Consider the following 22,388-nt stretch of genomic DNA (forward strand, 5'->3'; position numbering starts at 1 on the left):
TTTGTCAAGCACAGAAAATATGTGCATGTGTGTAAATGTATGCATTCCACAGTGTCATTTTTTATCTGATCTTTTAAAATATGGGGCAGGTTTGAAGAAGAAAAGATTAAATTTATGAGGCAGATTTTCATTCCTGCCTGCTGCTAATATTTTTAATGTGTATGACAGTAAGGTAGCAGCATCACCAGCTCCACAATCCTGCCAATGTGCCTTGTACTTGGGGATAAATCAGCAGTCTGTGCCCATTCATTCCTTAGTCTCCCCTTCGTAAGGAGCAGGAACGCAGTAAAAATGCAAATAGGGAAGGCTCTGTCTTCTGTGAAACTGTGTGGCAGCAGCTGAGAATGGGCACCATTCAGGGCATCGGCCGGTGACAATCCTGTGCTAACCCGGCCTGCAGTTTGAAGAAATGTCAAAAGAATTTTTTGCTGGCCTCTGGAGCAATCCAATTTTTCACATATGGGAAATAAACCCTTCTGTTACCATTTAATAGTACTTTGTAGTCAATAATAGAGAGCACTCTGATGAAATAATTCACTTGTACTGTCAAAGCCAATGGAACTTATGATGTTTTGTTTACTTCCCCAACCAGATGTTTTTATGAAAGTACTCTGACTGTAAAGTCAAAATCATTTCTCCTTTCTATTCCTTACATTAATTTTACTGATAAATTATATTCAGTAGAGGAATCTCTCTTTTATGGTGGCTTGACCCTAATTAACATGGATGTTTTTGATGAATGACATTATAAGTTTTCCAGCTATATGCAGACTTATGATCATGATTGATTGCCCATGCAATTTCTGCAACAATAAACTTTCATTACGGAATCTTTGATAAAAATCACAATTCTCTGGCAAACTAATAATTTATGGAAATTAAATGCATCTTTATTTAGAAGCTTTATACACTGTATCTGGCAAACAGGATAAGGAAGTTCTGTGTTGTAACACTGAATACAGATTACACAAGTAACTAAATCTTTAAGCAGCCTTAAAGGAAAATTCAGGAAATACAGTGTCTGCCTGGTTATTAAGTACCCTGCAGAGTGTAGCAATGAGTCCTCCCAGAGATCATGGCAAGAGCCATACTATTTTCACAGGCAAACAACAACATCACAGTCAAGAAAGTGGGATTGAAGATCACACTGATTACAAAGTTAAGTCTATTTGTAATGGGTCAGAAGAGTGATTAATTGTCAGCAACAGGGCATACCTGAACTTGTGCCACTTTGTTGACGAGAACCAAGCACTGACAGTCAAAGTACCAGGCATTCATTTCAGGCCCAGGATGGAAGATGTAAAAATTTCAGTTTGATCTTCACCCAGTGCTATTCTGTCTCTTCTTTGTCATTTACCCTCAGGAAATGGGTCATTCCCAGGTCAAAGCAATTATTTTTCATAGGCACTTGTTTCTTTGGAAGAGCAATGACAGAAGTTTCCAGCTAAACAGAAAAAAAAGGCTTGTGCAGCATGCCAAAGAACAGATCATGATAAACTGGTAGATGGTCTTTTGTCAAGAAGTGAATGTTATTATCAGCCTTCATCTACACCTCAGCATGCTCTTCAGAAAGGATAGCTAAAATCTGATGTTTTCTTCATTGAAACCCTTGCAGAACTGATTCTGCCTAGCCTGCAAGATAAGCAGTTTAGCCTAACCTGGCTCTGAAAGCTCTCTACGTGTACACTCAAGAAAAAAGGAGAGAGAAAACAAGTGTGAGCTAGAGGGAAGAGGGCAATATCATCATGCCCCACAGTGAACGCAACATTTTTTAAAATTTAGATGTGACAACCTAGCATCTAAAAGACATGTGTAGATCCACAACTGGATAGTACTTATGATATCATAAGTACTATTAGCAGTACCAGCTACAAGGAGGGAACAACAGCATGTGCCCCACTGCACAGAGCAGGTTTGAGTGTTGTGTGGGCTCTTTACCTCTTGCTCCTGTTTAGCCAGTTTGGCACTCACTCCCTGACCACTGCTGACCTCTGTATCTTATTTTGCCCATCACCCAAGCAGGAGTTGTTAAAAGCCCAGGCAGTCACCTCCATGCTACCTGCAGAATTCCAGAGGGGTGTTGGTCACAGGCCTCCTCATCTCCTGGTCCTCAGAGGCAGCGTGAAGCCCAGCAGTGTTCTGGAAGGACAGGAATGACCACTGAGCAGCTTTGGCTTTCATGAACCTTTGGGTTAATTAATAGTTAGTCAATAGCAGTCAGAAAACAGCACCTGACTTGTCCTGGGGGCCTGGACTGGTAGCTCGTGTCCTGGATGTATCCAACTGAATTACTTCCATATCCCTCTTCTACTGCCTTCCAATGACCTCCAGAATTAAAAAATGTTTTCCTTCAGTGCTTTTACAGAATCAGAGCTTGAACTGCTGCCATTGCACCAGGTTCAGCAACTCACACCACTATTAGATGTTCTCTGTTCACACTGATGTCATTCCTACACGAGACCAAATGTTGGCTGCCCAAAGTGTGGAATGTGTGTTAGCAAAACATGAATGCATTAGGAAAACAATATTGAAAGTGAAATACTGGGCAGAGCTTCCAGTACTAATTACAACCATTCAAATAACCTGCTCAAAGGCTTTGCTGCAGCAAAATCAATGTTCCCAATGATGGCTCAGGTACAGCCTAGTCCAGTGAGGACAGCTCTACAGCTGACTCTCATGCTGGGTCAATCTCAGCATCCAAGACAAGCTGCTCAACACTGGTTTGGGTTTGTTTACCTATGCTTCCCTTTTATTTCTTGGCTCAAAATCCAGTTCTGAGGCCCTATCTTGAAAACTTTTCAAATTGATTTCACATGCAAACTCCTCTGCAAAGTTAAGGCCCCACATTTTTTTACTCTGAATATTGCTTTGTGAATTGATGTCAGCACAACTGGCAAACAAAATGGATTCATCAGGACTGTCAGTGTTCAGGAACTGTCAGTAGAAAATCAATGTTTAGGGCAGTAGACCATTATAAAAAAGGAGAATGTAAGTGTTATTAACTTAGATGTATAACCTGATTAAATGGAAGCCTCAATGGCAATTACTGTTTATCTGCTTTCCATAGTGCTCTGTCAAATACAAATTGAACGAACGGTACAATCCCATTACACTAAAAGATAAATGCCTCAAAATAAAATAGGTTGAGCACCTAACACACTCAGCGCCCTATTGATTTGTATGTTCACAGTGCATGCAGTCACTGACCTCATCAGCTGTTAAAGGTTTACTTAAATGTGTATAACAACCCCATGTATTTAAGCATCCCAATTAACTGTCTGATTCGAAGTGAGATTCTCTCTACAAATACTCAGTTTAAAGAATGAGCAGCATTTCCAGTACAGAAGAATTGCCAAGTCAAGGATATAAATGGGGGACAAAGACATCACATGCTTCTTACAGAGAGCATATGGCAGTGACACCTGGCTTGTGATTATGCTTCAAGTTTGCAAGTATTTAACAGGTTGAGAGCCTGTGTTTTTCAGAGTTGAAGACAGAAGAGAGAACCTGATACACAAATAAAAAATGGCAGGAGTGGATCAACAAGCTGAAAAAAAAAAGAAAAACAAATCCACTCTATCCTTAAATTTTCTCCTGAGGGTTTTTAAACTAGATATTATAACACTTCAAATTGAAACCAGATGAACCCTTCCAACTGGTTTTCTGCCCTGTTCTTTGGCAACTGAGCTGAGCATAATACCCCACCTTCCAACACGCACAGTCTTACCACCAGTAGCCGAATGTTTTAATAGTTTCTAGTTTTCTGATATCTCAGAAGCTTCTTGGTCCTTTATATACCTATAAAGGTCTAAACTACAGCTCTTGTGTTCATTAATTCATTGCAGTTCACTAATAACCTTCCAGTAAGCGGCATCCTCTACTACACTTCCTTGTCTTGGATGTGATTTCTAAGTATTGAAATAAGTGAAAAGGAGGTTTGTAAAACTAAATAAGCAGGTGCCTACTACTGGGCAGGAATTTCTTCGAAGAACAGCTTTTTCTTGCATCTGATGTAAAACCACTGACAGTAACAATGAAGACGTACCATTTATTAAAAAAAAAAAAAAAGTAAAAAAAAGGGGTTTTTTTATCTTTGAGAAGTATTTTCCCATTATAAACTCATTGGCTTCTATAATGGAAAATGCATAAAGTGACTTTCAATTAACTCTTGTCCTTCACTAATTTTATCAGAAAAAGCAAACAAGAAACAAACAAAACAAAAAAAGAACAAAAGACAACAAAAACCCAAAGGAAAAAAAACCAAACCCAACAAAAACAAAAACCAAACCAAGCAAACAAAATACCCCAAACCAAAACAAAAATCCCACCATATTGCTCTTGGGTACTTTACCATTTCTGGTCTATATAACTTATTTCCATGAAACTATGAGTGGCGTTCACCTCTTGCCATACATCAGTGGCAGTCCGAAGCCAAAGCTCCATGCCAGAATCCCGCTCGCTGTGGGGACGGTGCCTTCCCCGGCGCTGTTGTGCTGGTTCGGCGCTGGCAGTAGGTGTCAGCAGCAGCTCACCGAGGGAACCTTCCCATCATCCCGGCAAGCGCCGCTGCACGGATCAGACATCAGCGCTGTAAGACACCGCTGCTTTGTCACTCTGCTGCTTTTTTCTGACCAACCAAACAACGAAAAGCAGCGGGTCCGGCTGCTGAGCATCCTACTTGAGCATCCTTGTTTGCTCCACCGCAACAAACAAACAGGTGGGGCTTTGCTTACGCACTGATAAACCATTTGCATAGCGAACGTGGTGGTTCACAAGACAGGTGCTGGTCTCGAAGAACATTTTGTGCTGGAGAATGACAGGACACCGTGATTTGCACGTTGAGAACGTGAGTGCCTGTTCTGAGGTCCGGAACTCTTCAGGCGAGTGGATCAAGTAACTGCAGAGGAAAGATCCTCCTTGTGGTACGACTTTACTGTAGAGCACTGCATAAGGATGATTCAGGGGATAAAATTTTAAGGTGAGGTTTTTCAAATAAAATCATATTAAGGGCGAGCTCACTACTCAGATTAAGAGGAAGAGAAAGCTCATTCACAGGTAGAAATTTGGAGAGAGATTCTGTCGATATAGAGTATGTCAGGCATCCTATGGGGAAGGCTTTCTAGATTTAAATCAGGGTGAATCTAGATGAGTAAAATAAAGTGTCGAACAAGTCGCACAACTTGATGAAATAACAAGAGAGTGAAAGAAATACAACTTTGATATTTCTAGATAATATTGAATGTGAGGGAAGTAAAAATAAAAAATCATTCAGAAAAAAATCTGAGGTTACATGTGCCCAAGCCATCTCAATCCAAGGAACAGCAAATTGAAGAAAAATCACTTCAGTTAAACAATGACCTTGACTCCAAAACACCAAAAACCACGAAAAGCCACGTGGCAAAAATGTCCATTAAAACAAATTACCAAATAGAAAGCAGGATGGGGGTAAAAAAAATCCAATGATGCCAAAGCAGAAAGATGTAATAAAGGGGATATAAGGAGAACACTGCAAGTGTATTATTTCTGTTGGGAATGTTTGGCAATGCCAGCCCAATATGGTCGCCTATTTTCTCTCAGTGAGGGCAGAGCACATACAGGAGAAGAAGTGATAGCTGTCTGACCTTGGCATTCATGAGTTTTTGTATCCTCTCACATTGCAGTTTACAATCCAGCTGGCAGAAAACGTACTGATCCGATACTGCTGTGCTAGATAGAAAAGCCATGATTATAGCAAACTTACGTAACCACAGCATATGCAGAGCAGCTGGTCACTACCAAATTGTAAAACCATATCAAAATGAGGTTATGCAGGCATCTGTCCTCAGTCTGTCCATTAATTACATGCAAGATTATACTCATCAAACTTGTGGGAAACACCGAGCTGGAAAGAGTTGCAAGCAATTTGAGGGAGAAATGTATCATTTAAAATTCTCTTGACAAGCTAGTGAAATAAATAAGATTAGAAATCAGCATATATAATATTTTATTCTCACTTATAATCACAGGATAAAGAAGTACATTTACTGGAAACATTTTTCAGAAAGGATCAGGGCATGCAGTGAATCACAAACTGATTGTGAATCAGCCACGTCATATTGTGAAAAAGCAAAGCCTTTTAAAGGATGCAGTGAATGAGTGTCACAGGGATACTAAAGGATCAACATGGCAACTTGCTGCAAGCACAGTGTGTGTTAGTTCCTCATTTCAAGAAACATGAGAACAAACAGGGAAAGGTCTAAGCTAAATCAACAATAAAATAATCATGATCTAGAAAAAATAAGGTTGAGAGAAAGAATGGATGTTGTCAGGTAAGCAAGCAAGAGCAAGGTAACTGAGGCAGGTGACACACAAACTGTGAGTCAAGATCTCAGTAAAGAATCATGATACAGACATAGAGAAAATCAGAAAAATATGTTAGAGATAATATGGCTTCATGAAAAATAGTCTGCTCTACTCACAACCCTTTCCTAGATTTCTGCTTGTGAATATGATTGATAAATCCACTCCTCTGATGGATAAGCTTTGTTCACCTCCTGTTTACACCAGAAGCAGCCAGCCCCACACTCAAGGTGAAATTTTGGGGAGTGCCCTTGACGAAAACAAACAAAACCATGTTACATTGAAAAGCAGAAAAAAAGCAAAATGATAGTTTGAGAAAGAGACTCAGGGATTACCTTCTGATATGTGGGTTAGCAGAGCTGAAAGATTTAGCTAGTGCTATAGTAACCTACAGAAGAATATTTGACTGAAGCTGTTACCCCTCCAAGAGCATTATTCCCAACTTGGCTCTTAAAAAGCACTTCACTGACTCTCTGTAGTGTGGGAAGAAAGAAATGCATGTGGAACCTCTGATACAGAGGGACACCTAAGCTGTCTGGCAAAGTGGGAAACACCAGCTCCTCAGAAAGGGAATCCCAACAATCCCTCTTCCTTGCTGCACAATACCTGACCCCTCAAAGAAGGCCTTCCACAGGTAAATCTACTACAGTTGCCAGAATAAGACAGACAAGAAAGTAGAGGATTATGTAACTGCACCCAAAACACTCTCTCTCAAGTCTAGGTGTAGGAAAGACAAATAGATCTTTAGGAACAGATAGGATCTGAAAATTCTCTGAAGTGGAGAACCAATTTTACCACTGGTTTAATATTGATTTAGGTTTATCTAATCCCTACTTTAATTCTTGTGCCTCAGTCACTCCCTAGACTCCAGACTCTTTCCAAACAGACTTTTTGTAAGCAGCCATCTCCTATTGTATGCCAAAGCATTTCTCATAAACTTCCAGCAGTTCCCGCCAACAAATAAGCTACGTCAGATGCAGAAAGCTACTGGTGGTTGGAAATAGGCTCTACTGACAGCAGATCCATGAACTGTTGGTAAGAACACCTGGGACACTTGCTGGGTCCTCCCTGCTGGAGCTCTGCAAAAGTTGATTACAAAATGGATGCTTTTATACTAGAGTTACAGCACACTGAAGACCCCAGAGTATTGTAGATATCTCTCACTCACTTGCACAGTTCAACTACCCTTTCATTGTATACCCACTAAATTTCACTATGCTTATGCCTGTATGCAAGATTTAAAAAAAAAAAAAAAAAAAAATTAGTTACTTCAGTTCTTTCCGATTTTGCCCTATGGTAGAGATGTCATCCATTTCCTTAGTCTGGTTGCATTTGAATTGCATTACAGGGCAGAAAAGTTCATAGAACAGAAGACAGTAAAGATAAGAAAGCAGAACAACAAAACCGAAGGAAAACAAATATTTTATTCCATTTTTAAGTTGTACTCTTGCTATCAGCAGAGCTGGAAAGCCTGCCTGTTAATGATGAATAAGCATTAAGTAACACCACTTCTAGCTGACACATATATAAAAGAATTCACATATAGAAACTTTAGTAACCCTTGCATATCACTTGGAGATGGATTACAGCTCCCTTACAGTCTTGTAATCTTGCCCACTCAAAGGGCTTATTCTCTTCTTTTAAAGGTTTTAGACCCTAACTCCTACACACATAGGAACACCTCCATGAATTTGTGGTAGGTTTTGAGATTTTGTATCTGTGAAAGCTACTGACTCATTGTTGCTACTTCCTGATAACTCATGGGAAGCACATGAGGCAGGGGGTTTTCATGTTCCCCAAAAGGGCAACCACATCTAGGACAGAAAGGAAAAAGGAGAAGAAACAAAAAAACCATTTCATTAAATGAGTTTGTTTTCTAAGCAGGATATTTTCTTGAACTGAAACTTTGATAAGTTAATTCAATTTCATCTTCTCTGAAATTTACACTGTTATATCACATGACAGTTGTCTCCCCCCTATACCATTAAGATTTAATCCCAATTCCCTTTTATACAACTGTGTTAAGAAGCAAAAGTAGACTTAGGGTCTCTAATTAATCATCAGCTTAATTTTTACATTTTTTGTTGGGTAAGATGATTATATGTCGTCTCATATTTTTGTTGCTGTATTCTTTAGATTTCTATTTGGAGGGATCTTGATATAACAATTATGTTTCACCTTTGCAATACATACCATACTGTCCTTTTTTCTTGTATCTTTTTGTAGAGAAATAGCTTATAATTCTTGTCTGGATATTTAAGAATTGTTATTTAATATATTAAAAATAAATAGTTTCAAATTTAAAAACTATTTTAAATTTTAAAATAATTTTAAATAGCTTTTCACAGACTTGAAAAACATACTGTCTTCCATTATTTTAGCTAATTGTGCTTGCAGAGGTTGACTCTTAGATGCTGTAGCCAACATCACTGATGTTTCATATGATAAACAGTTCACAGCAGCAGGGACCCTGAATGCAAAAAACTTGCTCTGCTCTATATGCAAAAATTTAACAGGATTGTGGTGTGTATGGGATGGGTGTTACAGTGCATCCAGGAACAAAAGCTGAAGGGCAGCTAACCATCTGGTCTAACTTTAAACTTTACAGAGATCACACTAAAGTATGAAATAGCAACATAATATGTCACAACAGTTGAGTATGAGGATATGATTGAGGAATAACAAATTTTGGTTTTGGAAGAAGGGAAAAAAATAAAGTGTGATTACTACCTACCTAGACAGAAGATATGATACTTAATTGCACATCTCTCACCATTCCAGGGAAAGAACTGCACTTACTCACTTGAAAGATGCCCCTAGTTAGGGTAAAAGCAACAGTGCTTGCATGTCCTGAAATATCACCCACAAACTTGGCAGCATCTTGCACCAATGTTCATCATGTCTCAGGATCAAACAGCAAATGACCATTATTTAAGAACATCTAAGACTAGGAAACATGCCTCTGTTTACACTCATCTGAATATCTGTCCATGAACTCTAATTCTGCAAAAATCCAATCTAGATTTACTCACGACACTGACAAGTACAAACTAAAGTATGAAACTCAAAGCATGCAACAGTGGAGGAAACATAACCAACCTGAAGTGGTGGCTATGAGAAGAGTGACTCTACTCCTCTGTACCTGTTGTGACTTGGGTGTTGATGTGAAAGCCTAATGGCAGTGCTTGGGAGAAGATGATTTTCCTTGAAGGCTCAATGAGAGATCCCCAGATGTGATTTGGTAACTAAGTTCTTAGAACTCAATAAAGCATTTAAGTTTCTTTTTATTTGACATTTGTGTTAAACTTTCATCTTAATTGCTGTTGTCCATGTTTCAAATGTTCAATAAAATGTGTTATACTACCTTATTGCAGGAAAGGCATTTTCAGCACTATACCTTGTAAATCTCTAAGCTAATTAGAAATATGAACTGTTAGCTAGCCTCCTGAAGATGAACTTTATAATTCCTTCAGAAACTTGCTCTGAAAAGATGGGAATTTACATGCCTGAAGATAGGAGCCTGTTCATGAGCATGGATTCAGGGGCAGATGAATCCATGTCACAACAAGCCCTTCTCGTGATACGTAATCATTGATTTATTGCCTGGTTAGTATGTGGTTGTGGGGGATCTCCCCAGCCCAAGCGTGTACTGTCAGGTCTGCTGAACAGAAAGCCAAGGTAAAAGGTCACCTTATTTAGCTCTGCTCTCGACTTCAACACTTTTTAAACTTCTTTTATTCCACTTGTCCTTAGTCAGTCTCTCTTTCTTTCGTGCCTACTTTGGCTCATAGCCCATAGTGCTAGAGAGCTTGCTACAAGTCTACATCAGCTAACAACCATTTGTCTTTGCAATTCCCCTCTGAAGTTCAGCCCGTGCTATTACGTGGCTTCTTCATGTGGGAGGAGGCAGCAGCAGGGTGTATGAAGGCAGAGTTGCTACGGGGAAAGAAGTGCAAAGGGATGAAAGGTGGAGACATGCAAATAGCTGAAGTAAGAAGGAAAATGAAAGAAAGTACAGCAAGAAGGCAGAAGTCCTGGTGACCTCACAAAAGACGTTTCTCCCCTTTGTTTTGCCTCTTGTAGTAAGATGACAATGCATCGTATCCACAACTACACAAAGGGTTTATTTTGACCTCAGTCTGTGCACCAGACTGTTGATATTGACAGGAGCTTTGTTATGCTTTAAAAGCAGAATGTCATCATTGCAATCTGTTTTTCCACTGTTTTCTCTTTCTGTATTGGTGCTGCTCTTAGGTGTGCTATTCAGACATTGACCTGAGTGTAGTTAAACAAATCAACCTGTCTGGAAGGATATGCATAAGAGAAGAAAACAAACAATGGAGCAGACATGAGGAAATGAATGAGGCACCTCTATTAGCTTTGTTTGCTCAGCAGCCGGCCTGAGACTGATCTTTTAAAGATTGTCTAAGTTTAGTGCTTCCTAGTAGAGAGGACATGGCATTAGGGACCTTGAGGGTGTACTTGTGTCCTCACAGTGGAATACCAGAGCAGGAGGAAAAAGCCACTTTTATAGGAAAACTAAGATGGAAGTAAAGGCTGGTTGTAGTAGCAAGTCACTTTTTCCTTTGTTTCCTTTTTTTTAAGGAGGCTTTTACTATATGTGAACTCTGCTTACATTGAAATAGAGATGGTTAATTTTCTCTTTGATATTTGAGTTTTCTGCTGTGTCTCTACAGGAGTGTAATAGCCTGACTAGTGACAGAAAAGTGTCTGGTGGAGAGAAATAAACTTGGAAAGAGCATGAACTTGCAGTTGCTCAGGAACTCCATCACCATGGCTGCATCTGCTCATTGCGGTCTAGACTGGAAACTTTTCCCCAGGCTGTCAGCATGGCAACCCATCACCTGCAAGAGGACCATGTCTTTCCCCAGGTGCCTAGTTTGTGTCAAAGTATGTGAAGCAGGAAAAAATGAATTATATCAGGCCAAAGAATTATTTGTAGTGTTTTTACACACACATGCACACAAAAAGGACTAGAAGAGACTTCCAGCACTTCAGACTCCTCAACTGATATAATATTCTATTTACAGCTGACTTTTTGTGTTCCTCTGTGCCATTTCTGTGTTCTTTTAAGTGCCAGGAAAACCCTAGAAATAGTTTCTTGTTATTGTTAGTTAACTGAAGTGGATTTCACTCAAGATGGATGGTTTTAAAAATTTTTAATTTCTGGTAAGGAATAAACAATACAAGTGTGCCCGGTTAGAGCTTTGGAAATAGGAATTCTGTAGGCATTTTATTAAGGGTTTAAGAAGCTCAAATATGTTGAGATGATACATCAGGTTGTAAGCTACTTTGGGGTGGAACAGATTTTTCCTTCCTAGGGAGGGGAAAGAACATTTTTTGTTCTTAGTTTTGTCCTGATATGGGAGAAGATCTTTCAGGACTTTTTCCTCATTCAGATTCTTTAGGAGTCAAGGGGAAGGAGAGAATGGTTACATCTATTATTCAGTCCTGTCACTGCTAATTTAATCCAATGCAGAAATAGGGTTTTGATACTGACAGATTAATTCCTGAAAATCTAGGCCTTACAGGAAATGTTTAGTTTTGTTAATCAAACCCCTTCTCCAGAGTAATAATACAGCTAGAATCACTCATCACTTTTTAGCATTACTTCTGCATAACAGGGGTGGGTCTCTTGAATGGATCAAACTGCATAATCTTTTTGTCTGGAGATTTGCCTTTTGGAAGTTGTCCTGAAAATAGTTTTCTGTGTGACTGTATTCTAAATAATTACACATGCAAGATGGATCAAGGACACCCACGTGTGCTTAATATTAAATGTGTGCAAGCCTTGTGAGAAACATAAGGTTGGATGATCACAGAAACACAGAATCATGGAATAATTCAGGTTGGAAGAGACCTCTAGGGGCCATCTAGTCCAAACTGCCTGCAATGAGCAGGGACATATTCAGCTCAAATAGATTGCTTAAAGCCCCATCCAACTTGAACTTGAATGTTTCTACTGATGGGGAATCTACCACTCACACACAGGCAGCCTGTTCCAGTGTTTCACCACTGCATTGTAAAATTTCTCTTCCTTATATCTAATCTAAACCCAGCCTCTGTCAGTTTAAAGCCATTATCCCCTGTCCTATCACTTCCTGCCCTTGTAAAAAGTACTGTCTACAGCTCCCTTGTAGCTCTCCTTTGGGGACCGGAAGGTGCTATAGGGTAAACAACCTTCCTATAACAACCCCAACTCAGCCTGTCTTCACAGGAGAGGTGCTCCAGCCCTCTGAGCATCTTTAAGGACTTCCTTTGTCTGGACAAAGATTTGTTGCAACAGGTCCATGCCTTTCCTGTATTGGGGACCCCAGAGCTGGGTGCAGCACTGCAGGTGGGATCTCATCACAGCAAAGAAGTGGGCAGAATCCCCTCCCTCAATCTGCTGGTCCTGATGCTTTTGATGCAGCCCAGGATACAATCAGCTTTCTGAACCATAAGCACATATTGCTGGGTCATATCCAGCTTTTCATCCACACCAAGTCCTTCTCCACAGGTCTGCTCTCCATCCATTCATCCCCCACTTGTACTGATAGCAGGGACTGCCCCAGCTATAGTGTGTTGCACTTGCTGAACCTCATGAGATTCCCATGGGCCCACTTCTGGAGCATGTCTAGGTCCATCTGGATGGCACCCTGTCCTTCAGGCCTGTCCACAGCACCACTTGGCTGGTGTCATCTGCAAATTTGCTGAGAGTGCACTCAATCCCTTTGTCCATGCCATTGGTGAGGACACTAAAGAGCATGGTCCCAGTATGGATCCCTGAGGGACATCATTTGCCACCAATCTTCACCTGGAGGTTGAACCATTGACCACTACCCTTGGGATGCAATGAATTTTAGGTGCAGTCAGGTGACTGGGCATAATAATGGGTTAAAACAGTATTCCCACTAAAACATGGTAGCAAAATCCCTGGATGAAGAGAGGAAGTTTGCATGAAAACATGACCATCTTGGCAAGAACTGCTGATACCTACCTTTCCTAAAGATGTGGCTTTTAGCTGTACTTTTTCACGTCACTCCTTTGCTTCACTGAAAGCTGGGAAGGAAGGAACTATCCAAACTGTACTGAAGGGACATTGTAATTTAGGGATCATTCTTTCAAGATGTACTATGACAACAGATTAATTATACCAGCCCATCACATTGAGCTCATTCTCTAGGATTCACTTTTGCCAGTACTATAATCTCTACCCTCTTTCCAGCATCTCAGGATGCAAGAGCTGTTGCTGTCCTCAGTAGTCTCTTTCCTTCCTCTTACTACCACTCAAAAAAATTCACTGGTGGCCAGGTTGTGCTTGGAAAAATCTCTCTCATCTCACATCCTCTCACTGTGGCCTTCCTGGAAATTCTCATAATTTTGTGAAGTGTCCAAGCTGGTGCCATCTCCTAAGGTGTGCCATGTAGGGACCTCAGTTGGCCATACCCAGGACCATGAATCTGACAGAAGTGTTTTGAGGCTGGATTGCACAAATTGAGGGTGAGGTGGGTTTTGCTGTGCTGCATCCTGTGGTAACTTGTGGAGAAGAAAGTGTGCCAGGAAGCATAGAAAAGCAGCCAAAAGAGAGATAACAAATGCTGCTTGAGACAAACTGATAACTATTTTTACCACATCCTGCTGTAAGAAATGAGCACAAGGTGATTATTGAGAAAAAAGGCAAAATAATGCCTACAGGACAGAGTGGGAGGATGCTTCTGTGCCCTAGCTGATGTCTGCTGTGTCCCTGATGTCTCCTCCATCCAGCTCGACTGATCTACTTTTGCCGCCCAGGTGGATAAAATATCGGCATCGAAAACCGTCGTTGCTTTCTGTGCCAGGGTGTGAGAGCTCTGCAGCGGAGGGAGCGGCCCGGCGCTGGGCAGGCTCCGTGTACGTCCCGATGGGCACAGTCCCTGCCGCCGGCCTGGCAGCACCGTCGGCTCCCGGAGCCCGCTGGGTGCCGCCTGTGGGGAGGATAGCATCGCCCGGGATTAGCACCCGGTTTAGGGGGAGGATCGCGGTAATCCGTGCCTGGATCGCACATCCCGCGCTAGCCGGCAGCCGCAGGCCCTGCGGTCCCCCGGGCAGCGGCAGCCGCGGGGCCCCGGCCGGGAGCGGGGCCGGCTGCGCGTCCCCGCCTGACCCCGCAGCCGCCGCCGCCGCCCGGGGGGCGCTGCTCGGGGCGGGCCGGCGGCGGGGGCGGCACCGACAGCGACACCGACAGCGGCAGCGGCCCCGCCTGAGCCGGCGGGGAGCGGCGGTGGCCCGTGGCCGCCCCGGGGTGGGCGCAGCCCCGTGAGGGGAGCCCGTCATCCCGCGGCCGCGGCGGGAGGAGCGCAGCTGACGCGGCAGGGAGGAGGAAGCGGCAACTCCAGCGGGCGGACAAGCGGACGGACGGACATCCCCGGCCCGCCCCGACCGGCGGAGGGACGGAGGGTCGGAGGGAGGCAGGTACGCGGGGTGCAGCCGTCCGGGGCTCCGTGCCCCCGCCACGGCCGGGGTAGAGGGAGCCCGTCCGGAGCCGCGGAGGTTCCGCGGCCGCGGGGACACGGGACTCGACTCAGCCGGGGACATGGGACTCAGCCGGGGGCACGGGACTCACTCCGGGACACGGGACTCAGCCGGGGGCACGGGACTCAGCCGGGGACACGGGACTCGCCCGGGGCACGGGACTCGGGGACGTTTCGGTTCCCTTTTGTCGCACCCGAACCGCCCACACGGCGCGGCGGTCCCGGGCAGCGCTCGGCGCGGCCCTGGCCGGGTCCGGCGGAGGGGCCGGGGCTGCAGGCGCCCCCGCAGGAAAGCGGCGCTCGGCGTGGGCGGGCGGCTCCGGGATCCGCTCACGGACAGGGGGCAAAGTGCTCGCAGGCGAGTAAACAAACAAACATGCAGAAACTTCTGCTCCCCTCGTCCCCGCCGCTGTAATTTTAGATATTGTATTTGCAAAAAAGTTTTAAAGTCATTTAGTGTTTCATATTCTCTCTCTCTTTTTTTTTTTTTTTTTTTTTTTTTAATTCCCACCCTTCTCCAGCAGTATTACTGGCTCCTGCTAGTACTCTTGCCCTAATGTTTTTACTGCGTGTATATGTAGTTTTAGGCACTACGCTTTATTTTGCATGGCTGGCTCGGTGTGGGAGGGTTTGCTTTCTGAGCTGCAACTACGGACACCACCAAACTCCATTTCAGTTCCGCTTCTTAACTCCATAAGGACAGTAAAGGTGTGCTGGAATCAGACATTTAAGAGGTGAAGAATGGCTGGGCGTGAAAGAGTCCTTTTCCAGAGTCGTTTGCCTCTGTCCCAGCAGGATGGGGAGACCCTGGTTAGCTTTGCTTTGTGCCTTGCAGAGGCAGAGCTGTGAACGCGGTTTGGGTCTGCAGTCCCTCTGTGTGGTGGTCTCTGTGCCAGAGAGGCAAGGGCTGGAATTGTCTCTTTACTCATTTAAACACCTTCAGCATGAGAGAAGGTTGGAGGCAGGGAGAGAATTAAAATAATGCTTCCTCCTCCTGTGCAGTAGTTGCAAAGTATTAGTGCTCCCTGCACAGATGTTTTATGGGAAGGTAAAATTCTGACTCAGACTTGAGGGATTTGAATTAAGGAGAGAAGTGGTCGAGCTTGAAGGAGTATCCAGTAATATTCCCTTGCATGACTTTGTAACCTGCTGGATGTCTGCCTCAGTGCTTTTGTGAGCATTGGTCAGAGCTCCTTGGCATCCCCTTGCTGAGATTTACATGCTGCTGCAGAGCTTTTCTTTTTAAATCTGAATTCCGTCAGGCTCTTTCCCTTAATTTTTGAGATTGTATGAAGAGCAGAAGAGCTTTCAACGATGCACTAGTTGGCAGCAAAAACCAGTTAGTGATCTCTGTATTTCTCTCCAGTAAGTGCTGCAGCCTCTTTATTATGAGCTCTAAGCTTTGAAATAGCATTGACATTTATACTGGACACTCAAAATAGATCTTGACAGCCCTCGCATTTAATTTCTTTCATGTTAATCTAATAAATTCAGTATCTATTGTAATCTTCAAAGAGGATTAAACATTTCCTGAGGGAAAGTTATGTGGACTGGTGAATACATGGGCTGCATCCAGAGTGCTGCAAGATGTGTAATTCATTGGTTGTGTTATTCTGAGGGCATCTTCATCCTGATAATCAACAACCCATAGGAGTTGTTGCTTTTTATGATCAGTGTGTGCATTCTCATTCTCCAGGGACAGGTATCTTTCTAAGAAGCCTGACAAATGATGTTCAAGTCTCATTGAACAGAAAACTTCAGAAGACTTATGGGGGTACAGTAGTTGGATGGTTCCATGTCCACTCTGCTTATAAAATAATGTATTGCAGGGAGCTAATAGTTCAAGTTTTAAGATATGAGCACTTTAAAACCACTACTCTGTTAATTTTTTGACTTGTTTAAAGTCAATCCACAAGTAGGTGGATAATTTGACTGTAATGGCATGTGTTTAAAATAGTGATGGGTGGTTTTTAATATGCAGAGTTGCTTCAGCCTAGCTAGCTGGAGTAGCTGCAAGCCTCCAAAGCTGACTTGACCCAGCAACAAAATATTTCAGTAGGGTATGCTGAGGGCCAAAAATAAAGTATATTAAATAAAATGACCCAGGTATTAGCAAATGAAACTAGATGCAAAGCATCTCTTGTATCTCTTGGGATCTAGGGTTTATGATGGAAATCATCTGTCAGTCTCAAATGCCATGCATGCTAATTGCAGGTTCATGTTAATCATCACTGTATAAGAGGGTATGTCAAATCCTATTTTCTTTCCTATCCATACAGGATAAGCTGCTAATAAGCTGTGATCCTTCAGCCACATCCACACATCAGTTCTCTCCTGGGTTGTCCTCCCTATATCCCAGATCATTCTCCAGATGGTTTCAGTTTTATAATTTGCATGCAAGTAACTAGGGCTTTTTTGTCCCGTGGCTACAAGCCATTTCATACACAAATACCCTGCATTTCTGCATGGAAGTAGAGCTCAGATTACACATATTTGCAGTTCCAAATTATGTTTTTGTTTTGGTTGTCTAAGTTGTCATTAAGAAGAATGTTATTTTGAAGGAATGTGCACTTCCCAAAAGGAAAGTCAGTGGTGGTTGGTTTTGTGACTTCAGTTTTGGACATCCCTAAGTCATTGAAGAGTTATTCTGCTATAATATTTTTTTTTCTGTAGACCAAGGAACTAGAAACTACTGTAAATAATGTATGTACTTATATAGACTGAGCCATAGTAAAGCAATATGTTGTTTTTATTTAAAGTTAGCTCTTTGAGTGTTTGTATTGAAGGATTCATTTTGTTCTAGTTTAAGTAGTATCCATATGGTAAAATGTCCTACAAAGTAAACACACTTTCCAAAGTAGAAGTGCAGGGCTTCCACGTGCTGTAAGAACATTGTAAAATATGTTAATCAGGTTCCTGCTTGCATTCCTAATTCTCAAACAGAATCTATTCCCCCAAAGTCTTCCAAACCACCTAGCACTGTGTCTGCCTGACTCTGAAAGTATCTCAAACATATTGGATCTCCCTCTTTGAGCAGAAAGTTCTTAAGCACCTTATCTAGAGCTGCTGTAGTTGAGCATCAAAGCCCTGAGGAGATGAAGAAAGTAGGGCACTGGCAGGCAATTGTAAACACGCGCTGACGGATCGGCCGTGTCTCCAAATGCAGCTGTGTGTTTCCTCTTGGGAGCACTGCCCAAGGAGGAGCCAGAGCTCAGCCTTCCCTGGGAGCTGCTGCTGCTGCTGGGATTTGTCTGAGCAGCAGGCTGTGTTCTGGTAGGTGAAACCTGGCCTCCTGTGCCTGAGGGCTTCAAACCCACGTCTTCTGTCACCTCTGCAGCTGTTGGAGAGGCTGCAGGAGGCGAGCAGAAGGGCACACTTGGCTCCTTGTGTTGCCAGCTGCTGGAAGAGGCAGCAGGTTGCCCAAGGCTGGCACAAGGGAGCAGCAGAACTGTGACTCTGTCACAGCAGTGTGTGTCCTGCTGGGAGGAGGGCTGGGATCTGGTGGTTGCTCTCTGGTGATGATTATCAGAGGTGAGCATTTCCATGACATCCGCTGTGTTTGAAGAGAGGATTACCACTTGACTAATTTCTCTAGGAGAGAACTGGGCCCAGGAGAACAGAGATCTCAGAGAGCTCAGAGATCTGGAGTGGGTGGTGACAGCTGATTGTAATCCCAGTTTAGAAGTTCAAACCTGCAAGCTGAAGTAGGGAAAGTGTCCAGTGTTCCTTCCAGAAAGCCCCATTTCCAGTGCAGGAGTCCCCATCCTGGCGCACCACTGTCAGAAATGTCTCCCTGCCAGTTTTATATTATGCAGGTTTTTAGATGGTGTTTTTCATGTTCTCTGCCACAGATTTGTGTATTGGTGTCCTGACCTGTAACTCCATTCCCTTGCCCAGTTCTGTGTTAGGATTCTTTCTCCCTGCTCTTTAGCAAAGGAAGAAGTAGGGTTGTATCTTCATGTGATCTTTTCACTCCAGTTTCTCAGACACCCTGTGAGCATCACCTGAGCAGGAGAGGGAACTGCCTTATTCCCTCATATTTGAAATGCTTTGCTTTGCAATTACAGTTTTTCTGTGGATTAGGGCAGGAAAGCACATGGGGGTTGAGGGAGTGTGGGTAAGCAAGATTGATGTCTAAATTTATTTCCCAGCTCCTTCATTCAAAGAGATGTCACATCTTACTTCTTGGCAGTCTTGTTTGAAACAGTGAGGGCAACTGGCAAGCTGCTAGTGCTGTGTCTTGCCAAAGACTATTGCAAAATACTGCCACTGCAGAAGTTGCACAGCTTTACAGACTGTTATGTTCCTCTGGGAGTAAACCAAAGGCGTACCAGCTTCTGATCCTTTGCCTCTGAAGAGAAGCAGGACCAACATGTTTCCATTGCCTCGTGAGGCACCATCATGCTGCTTTGTTGCTGCTGTCTCTTCCAGCCCAGGATTCGTTTTCTTTCAATGGTACTTCTCCATCTCCTGCTCACTGTTGTGAAATAACCAAGGAAACAGAACTATTGAAAACATCTTCACTATATTGTTAGTTGCAAAGTATTTTGGGACAGACGTTGGACCAAGGAAAGCTCTGCCTCACATCCTGGACTCAGTGTTGCAAATGCAGCAGGTGCCCCACGGAGTTATACCCCCATGTGGGTGTTTTTTGAAGAGCCATGCAACTGAAGTAAATCCCAACTATTTATCAGTATAATAGAGGATACACAATCTGATATTTGAATATATGCAAACTGTGTGCCAATTATTGAAACCTTGTAACTTTGCTGTTAAAACAAGGCATGAGTTGGAAACACAGATCTATTTTTCAGTAACTATCTTGATAGCTATTTTAGAGCTTTGCATAATTAATCTGTCCTCAAATTGGTATTTTAGTGAGAAAATGGGCACCTGTGAAGATATTGTCCCATGGTATTGTACATAATATTGCATTACAGTGATAGTTCTGGATTCAGCTAGGAAGATAAGCTGGAGGGGTAAGTGCTGCTCATGGCTAAACATCTTAAATCATGCTGCTGTTCTGGTTAGAAGGAGCCTTGGCAGGTGTTGAGTTAACTCCTCACCCTGAGTGTTCAGACAGGGCTGCTCAGGGCTGTGTTTGCCTGGGTTTTGAAAGCCTCCAAAGACAGAGGCTCCACAGCCCCCCTGGACACCCTGTCCTAGTGGTCAGTTATCCTTGGGATTTTCCTCTCATGCAATGCACCAGCAAGTCTGGCTTCTTCTCCAAGACATTGGGAGGCTGCTGTTAGGTGCCCCTCAAGCCTCTTCTCAAGGTTCACAAAACAAATCCACTTACCTCCAACTCACCTAGAGAATGTGCTGCAGCCCATGACTGGCTGTGTTTTGGCCTCTTCCATACCCCGTGTAGTTCCTGCTTAGGTGAAGGAATGTTGGATGCATTGGGATGTAAGTGTACCTGGCATGACTCTGAACTACTGTGTGTTTATATTATAATAGTTTAGGTTTAGATTTTTGTTTGTTTGTTTGTAGATTCCTAGTGTTAGGTATTTATGAACTGGGATCACTATCAAACCCTAAAATATGTTTTATACTAAATTTAGTAAATAAGTAAGGACTGAGCATTCAGAAAATGAATGCTTTTAGTCAACCACGGTAGAATTTCCAGTTTATGGTATGTGTTTTCCTTTAATGCTGGAAAGAGCATAGAGGAGGGACAGGAGGTAATTAAAGAAGAAAATAACTCCTGTACTCCCTTTGGATGGGACTTAATCATACTTTGCAAAAGAAAGATGCATTAGGTCTACAAGTTTGGAATGCTGCCAAAAACTACAAAACAGAGAAAACTTAGGACAATTCAGAAGTAAAAACTACCTGGTGAAAGTACCCAGACTGTCAAATGACTTGAAGACAAGTGCATCAAAGAACTAGGAGACTTCTGCTTCCTTGCTGCCATAGCAGTGGTGCAACTTGAATTTATTAAAGTGGAGGGGGTGGAGGGGAAAGAAAAAAGTTATGTTTTCATAAAAAGATAAGTAAAAAGAGAATGTAGCATTAAGGACTATATAGCAATGTTTTGTGACAGGTAAGAAGTGAAACAGAAGGGGGTTATTTGGGATCATAGTGGATCCTGATAGCCTAGAATCCAATTATCCAATTAGCCTCCTGATTTTTTCTTTTTTTTTTTCAAATATTAGACACTCCTGTTTCATTTAAGCAATAAATGTAATGCTGGTAATCTAATCTCCCAGTACTCATGGTAAATATCTTGTAAATAATTAACTTGTTTTCATCAATTGCTCTTTAAAAGGGGTCACAGATTTTTCAGACTAGTGAAAAAGCTGCATTTTATTATTTTAATTTCTAAATTTCATCTTCCCAAATCAGCCTTTGGTAAGAGAATATCTGTTGTCTTTGGAGTACTTGGGACTAACAATTCTTTCCTGCCATCCTTCTGTTTTCAGAGCCCTGATAATAAACAGAGTTTCTCTGTGAGGGAACCCCAAAACTGTCCTTTAGTTGTGTCCCTTGAAAATGATGTGACACTTTGAGCAGTGACAGAAAACCAGACAATTACTGTGCTCTGGTGAGAGAATGTGTGCTACAAAATTTTCAGCTGTCTTGGTGTAAAGTGTTTGTATCAAGAATGAACAGCGCTGTTTGCAATGAGGTTTGACATCTTGTGTGTGTGTCCACACACATTATATGTAACTCCAAAGGCATATGCCAGATAGATTGGTTTAACTTCACTTTTCTTCACAATTTTTTGGAGGTTGGCTGCCTCTTTGGCACTCTTTTCATGTTAACTAATAGGTTACGTGGCAGATGAATAGGATTCTTTATAGAATTATCTAAAACCAGGCACTGATTTATTTGAAAACAAAGGGTTTCTTTAGAGCTAAGTTTAAGCTGGCATTGCCATGAATCCTAGAATTATTCTACATTTAAATGAGAGAACAGTGATGCACTTGTACTTGGGCTTTGAACAGCACAGAGCTGTTGACCAGAGACTTGGAGACTGCTGAGCAAATCTGTTTAGGTTCCTTTGCCCAAGTTTCCAAGCCTACTCTTCTCTCCTTACAGATGATGAGAAGCAAAGCTAAAAAGACACTATAAGTTGCATTGATCAATTTGTTTGGAGGAAGGCAAGTTGTTTGCTGGTATGTGATGAAAAAATGTATAAAGTCCTGCCCTGTAGCAATCTGAACACATACTTTTTCTCTATTTTGCTTTGGGGTGTGTGGGGTCTAGAGCACAGCAGCTAAACAATAAACTTGTTTATGAAAAACCTTGGGAAGAAGGGGTGAGAAAGAAGAAAATATTTACAGTAGCTTTCTACCCAATTAAAATCAGAGGGCAGACTAAAAATGAAAGAGTTCATCTACGATCCAAGCCAATTAAAAGTAAATTTTGCTGCTTGGATGTTAATTTACACATCCAAGGCAATATAAATTTAAACTAGAAACTTGACTTAACCTCGCCAGTTCAGATGAACTTCAGATTTATTATTCATTTAGTTTTGGTCATAGCATCTGGGTGTTTAAGCACATTTTATGTGAATTGACATTAGAAATT

The 22,388-nt window shown here is 42.4% G+C and overlaps 1 protein-coding gene across 1 annotated transcript in view; it reads left to right on the forward strand.

Moving 5' to 3' along the window:
* Positions 1–14,578: 14,578 nt before the first annotated feature.
* The window catches only part of SGK3 (serum/glucocorticoid regulated kinase family member 3), a 55,257-nt gene continuing 47,447 nt past the window's right edge, over positions 14,579–22,388 (forward strand). Inside the window, exon 1 of the mRNA XM_059478590.1 lies at positions 14,579–14,793. The gene's annotated coding sequence lies outside the window, so the exon portion shown is untranslated. The remainder of the gene's footprint in view (positions 14,794–22,388) is intronic.

This window comes from Ammospiza nelsoni, chromosome 1, assembly GCF_027579445.1.
Source record: "Ammospiza nelsoni isolate bAmmNel1 chromosome 1, bAmmNel1.pri, whole genome shotgun sequence".
Classification (NCBI taxonomy): domain Eukaryota; kingdom Metazoa; phylum Chordata; class Aves; order Passeriformes; family Passerellidae; genus Ammospiza; species Ammospiza nelsoni.